The sequence below is a fragment of the Bidens hawaiensis genome, unplaced genomic scaffold (assembly GCF_021521415.1).
Source record: "Bidens hawaiensis isolate Kalapana, Puna unplaced genomic scaffold, B.hawaiensis_p1.1 tig00034708_1, whole genome shotgun sequence".
In the NCBI taxonomy this organism is placed as follows: Eukaryota; Viridiplantae; Streptophyta; class Magnoliopsida; order Asterales; family Asteraceae; genus Bidens; species Bidens hawaiensis.
Genome location: NW_027496030.1, coordinates 1 through 6,336, shown reverse-complemented (window position 1 = coordinate 6,336; position 6,336 = coordinate 1). Strand labels below are relative to the sequence as shown.

Here is a 6,336-nt window from a genome sequence, read left to right as displayed (position 1 = left end):
AAGATGCACCCTCTCCCCCTTTATATACTCATCGCAATGAATGCGATGAATTTAATGCGGAGGAGAGAGAAAGCGCAGGTGCAATGAAAATATGACACGTGGAAAGAGCAAGCTGGCAACAGCTGTTGAAAGGACGCTTGCCGTAAAATTCGCGCCCACGCGCCCGAAAACTCGCGCCCACGCGCCTGAAAAAGGTCTGGAATGACCATATACCGTCACGTCACCATAACTTCCTGCACGTCCTGAAACTGTCAGAAGAAACCGTCGGACGACGCTAACGTCCCTTCAACAGTTTGGACTGTTCTTATCCTTTCACCAACTCTTCGAATTTCAAAAAGATTCAAAAAGATTCAAAAATAAGAGGGAATACACCCCCCTTACCTTGGCAACCAAGTAACTAAAAGACGGGTGCAGGTACAGTGTCAAGGCAAAAACCCTTCACATACTTAGCACCCGTAGGGAATTGAAGCCAAGAATACCTTGGCAACCAAGTAACTATAAGACGGGTGCGGGTACAATGTCAAGGCAAAACCCTGCACATACTTAGCACCCGCAGGGAATTGAAGCCAAGAATACCTTGGAAGTAAAGTAACTATAAGACGAGTGCGGGTACAGTGTCAAGGCGAAACCCTTCACATACTTAACACTCGCAGGGAATTGAAACCAAGAAGGATCTTCTGGGCCATGCTTGTGGAAAGGGATATAACATCCCCGCATAGTGGGAACATTGAGAACTAGATTGTTTTATGCTCCAAGATGGAATTGGTTGTTTAAACATAATTGATCACTATGTCTAAAACTACCAAAACCTCGTAGAGAACCTATACAACTGAAACTCAACGCTCCTGACTTGCGAAGAGGTTACACACCTACCCGCATCATACCCAAAGATCAAGCAGAAAAGTGGGAAATTCTGCGTGACATTAGGAAAACCGCGGGAAGAATCCCCACGGAAAACCTTAAAACTAAAAACCCTTTTCAAAACCCTTTGCTTAAGTCTAAAAGTTCACCTCACTTATTAACAATTCATGAGAAGAACATTGGACTGGGGGGACTTGAAGAGGTAGGTCCAGCAAGGCCCAGTTGGACCCGCAAGACTCACCTTGAAGAGGGACGTCTACGCAAAGACCAACTGGTTCCGCAGGACCCACCATGCTCAGAGAGATGAAGACCTTACGCGCAGTACGCCAGCTGTTTCCCGCAGGAAAAGCCTCCCAATGGTGAAGTACCCCCGCCTGTTCCCGCAGCTGCGGATACAAGCCATCAGGGAAGGCTACCCGCACTAATAGCAAGGCTACACGCACAAGGCACTAACTCTCAATAATTCAGTAGTCACCTGAAGAAGGAATGAGCAAGGCGGAATACTCCCGCCCAAATGAGCCAGTCCGTACGCTTCTGGAAGATCTTTGGTACTATAACCTGCCAAGGTATGGACAAAATAGACAAGATCTGACCAAAGCAAGCCCATGAACCAATCACAGGTGACAGCTCACCGACAACAGTACGAGGAGCACGCTCTAGTACAAAATGTCACTATCAGCCGCTGCCTACTCACCAACCCTTGTCGTGGCACGTACATAGCCTGCAGTTGGTGGAAAAGGAATAGTACACAGCCGGCGGAAAAGGAATAGTACACAGCCGGCCATGTCACTATCAGCCGCTGCCTACCCACCAACTACCAGCATGGCACGTGCGTAGCCCACAGTTGGTAGAAAAGGAATATTATACAGCTGGCTGTACCATGCTTGGAAACCTACCTTCGGCTATAAATACTCCAACACCTTGGAACGGTATCATTATCTTATATCTTATCTGATATCTGCTCTAGCAATTTCTCTTAATATACACTTATATTCAAGAGCAATCTAGTCTGATTCTCACGCCGGAGGGTGGTCACAAGGAGGTCCCCCCCCCCTTCTCAGTGACGAGCTCACGGTGTCTGTTTTGCAGGTCCTCAGGAATAACCATCTTTGCCGACCTAATTCTCGTGGGAAACATCTATTTAACCCCAGATTATCCGTAATCTGCCGGGGGTCGATTAGTGTTTCTTCAACACCTAAAATGAAACAGCCACCTCATAACAGTCAAAAGTCGGGTTTAACGGTGAGCCGTATTTTTTGCAACTTATTTGTTAATTAACACCTTAATTCTTCAATTCTCCTTCTCCTTGACTCCTTCTCCTTGAATTTTTCTCGGCCTTTCCCTCTCATTCTCAAGTGGCATCCTCTCTCTCTAAAAAGGGTAACTCGCATCACTCTTTCTCTTACATTCTCTCATCAATACCTGTTCATCAAATTCTCTAGCTAGGTATATTATTTGAAGCTTTCTGCAAGCAGTTCTTTGATTCATGATTGCATCTTGCATGCGTGCATGCCTGAATGTCTTATTATGAATCACATTTCAATTGTTTGTTTTATAATTGATCCCGTAGGTTTTTCTCTGCAAATTATTGCTATTGTTGCATATTTTCCTGAAGATCACCGATCTCGCGTGTTTGCCATTTTGATTACACCCTAATGTGTGTATCTTTAGTTTTCTAACAATTTCGATTTCTCTTAGAAACTTCAACATGTATTTCTCTTAGAAACTTTTAAGGGCCTAAAGCCGATTCTAAAATCATCTTCCTTTTATGAAAGTATTCTTTTTCATAGGATCTTAAGCATATGGACAATAGGATGGCACACAAATTTTTGTATATGATTTCCAAATAAACAAATGTACCCACTAGAATCTCATCCAAGATATTGGTAGGATCTAGGTGGTATATAATTTTCAAAAGGGCACAAAATCACACAAATCCAACTTCAAATTTGAGGGACTAGGAGTTGTGATTAAGATGAAGATGCTAATGAAAATAGAACGTAGTTAAGCCCTAAAAAATTAGGGGCTTCATTTAGAACATATTTTCTAGTTTGACAAAAACAATATTTTATAATATGTATTTTAGAATGATAACATATCTTCTTGATCTTTGATGTAATGTAGGAACTGCACCTTGCTCATCTTTTCATTTCTAAGAAGTCATTTTTTTGTATGTATATAGGGTAGACATGATTGAACAAGCACATGATCCAAGTGTTTCCCAAAAGCTAGCTGGGAGTCTTCTATCATCAAGCATGACACTGACACAGTTCCATGCTTGTGACCATGGTTTACAACAACCAGGGGCGGATCCAGCATACAAACGGGTGGTTCCCCGGAACCACCCGAGTTTCGAAATAATAGTGTACGGATATATAGAAGACGCGTAGGAACCACCTTATAAATTAAGAGGGAACCACCTAAAAAAAATTCCTGGATCCGCCACTGACAACCACATCTAAATTATAGCCGTTATCGGAACAAAAATTACACAAATGCTGCCTTTCAGTACCCAATTCAGCCACAAACCAAACTTCCCTTTGCGCTTGAACCATCTCCTATTTTTGTTCAAGCCCCAGCCGAAAAAGGGTTAGGAGGGTTCGTGACCGATTTCCTTATGGGTGGAGTGTCTGCTGCCGTATCAAATACAGCTGCAGCCCCGATTGAACGTATTAAGCTCTTGATCCAGAATCAGGATGAGATGATTAAGGCCGGTCGATTGTCTGAACCCTACAAAGGAATTATGGATTGTTTTGGTCGAACTGTCAAAGATGAAGGTTTTGTGTCATTGTGGCGAGGAAACACTGCTAACGTTATTCGTTATTTCCCAACACAGGCTAGTAACGTAATGTTTATAATCTTGTTGTCTGGTTTGAACTTTTGATTAAACATTTTAAATCCATCCTGTGTGGTTAACTAATTAATTCTGTGACTTTTGTGAAATCCAGGCTTTGAATTTTGCATTCAAAGATTACTTCAAGAAGCTATTTAACTTTAAGAAAGATACAGATGGGTACTGGAAATGGTTTGCAGGTAATTTAGCATCTGGAGGTGCTGCTGGTGCTTCTTCTCTTTTCTTCGTGTATTCACTCGATTATGCGAGAAACCCGTTTGGCAAATGATGCTAAGGCTGCAAAGAAAGGCGGAGGAGGAAGGGAGTTTAATGGTTTGGTTGACGTATACAAGAAGACATTAGCTACTGACGGTATCGCTGGGCTTTATCGAGGGTTTAACATTTCGTGTGTTGGTATTATCGTCTATCGTGGCTTGTACTTCGGCTTATACGATTCATTGAAGCCCGTCCTTCTTATAGGAAAATATCAGGTAACTAGCTATATTTATGTTTTCCGTGTTCTTTGTCTTAAAAGTTTGTGTTTAAATGAATGGTGGATGATCGGGTAACAACCGAATCTTGTAACAATCAAAACTTTCTGTGTTGAGCTTTAAGGTTCTGTTCGTTTCAAGGATTTGGAAGAAATTCTAAGGAATGGGATTTTAAATCCCATGAATTGATATGTTCGTTTCATTAAATGAAAGAATGGGAATGGAAACTAAATCCCATCAAATCTCACATTTCATTGGATTTTAAAATCCCACCTATTTTAAAGGATTGTTATGGAAAACAAAGGATTTTCTTATTAACAATAAATCCCCTCCAAAAAAATTAAAAAAAATTAATAAAAAAATCATAACTCAAAATATAAATAAAAAACGAAAAAATGTAAAAAAAAACTAAAACATTTCCGCCTTTGCCCTCGTTCTTAAAAAATAAAAAAACGAGAAATGAACCGAAACCGAAAGTCGACGTAAACGAAACACAAACCAAAACTGAACTGAATTGATGGAAACCCGAAAAAATCGATCAAAACGAAACAAAAAAACTGAACCGAACAAAAATGAAACTGAAAAAAACCGACCCAACGAAACAAAAGGCCAAAAACGAATCCGTAACCGACCAAAAACAAACAAAAGAAACTGAAAACCAACCCATCAGTGCTCCGAAACCGACCAAAAAGAAACAAAGGAACCGAAACCCAACCCGTCCAGTGCAAAAACTCGTGTCAGCTCGAACCAATTCCAATTCAAATTCCAATACATATTAACCAACCATACATATGATAGGGATTCTCAAACATTCCATTCCATTCCAATTCCAATTCCAATTCCAATTTCAAATCCTTTAAAAAAAAGTCTGTGAAACGAACGCGTCCTAAGAGGATACAGGGGTAAGCACCAGATTCCACTTTAGAAAAGATATTGTATTTGAATATTGCTTTCACTAGTCTCCAATGTGTGAGAATATATATAAATATTGAATGAATATCAATCAATGATGTACATATATTCTAACACTATTACAAACCTCTTGAAAATCAAGCCCAACACAATCTACGATTTACATAATCATGTTCACCTGATCCCGTTGGTTAACATGGCTAACGATTGTCGGGCGCACTTTTCAGGATAGTTTCTTTCTCAGTTTTGCACTTGGTTGGGTGATCACCAATGGTGTGGGACTTGCATCGTATCCGATTGACACGGTAAGAAGAAGAATGATGATGACATCTGGGCAAGCAGTTAAGTACAAGGGTGCAATGGATGCATTCACTCAGATCTTGAAGAACGAGGGGCCCAAGTCTCTGTTCAAGGGTGCAGCTGCAAACATTCTCCGAGCTGTTGCTGGTGTCGGTGTGCTCTCCGGGTATGACAAATTGCAGGTGCTCAGCTTTTTCTTCAACTATGGTGACGAAAGATTATAAATTATTTATAGTTTTTTTATTATTTTAGTTTTAATAATGGATTGGTTTATTTTACCTCCAAATATGAAAATTCTGTTTTTTATGTATTTGTTAAGGTTACTTATACAACGATCAAAAGTCAGGGAATATGAAGACATGCATGTTTTGGTCAAAATCAATTTGTTTATGATAATTGATATATATTGTGTGGAATTCATATATGTTATTTTTCTGCAAATTTAAGAGGTGTGAAAATGAAGCAAAATAGAGTAACACACCAAAGTTTTAAGTCAAATATATGTAAAGCTGCTGGTAATAAATATATATATTATATATATATATATATATATATATATATATATATATATATATATATATATGATCAGGATCATGTGAGAACTTTTTTGGGAATTGGAAACTTTGAGAACCATTTTGGATCATAAAAAAACCCAAAAATAAAAAAAATCATAAAACAAAAAAAAACACAAAAATAAAAAAGTAAAAAAGCCAAAGATCTTATTTATCATCCCGGTTTCTAAAAAAAACATAAAAAAAAAATTTCTCGGTTTATATGTATAATATGTATATATATGTACACACATGTTTTTTTCCTATACACATATGTATAATTTAAAGTAAATGATAATGTACATAGGTGTACATTACGTAACTAGAGATTAAATGAAAGTATACATATATGTATAGGTATAATACGAATTAAAAAGAAAAAAAATCA

At 38.8% G+C, this 6,336-nt stretch overlaps 1 pseudogene; it reads left to right on the top strand.

The window, feature by feature from the left end:
* The first annotated feature begins 3,050 nt into the window (after nt 1–3,050).
* LOC143586579 (ADP,ATP carrier protein 1, mitochondrial-like) lies at nt 3,051–5,621 on the top strand (annotated as a pseudogene).
* Nucleotides 5,622–6,336: the final 715 nt, after the last annotated feature.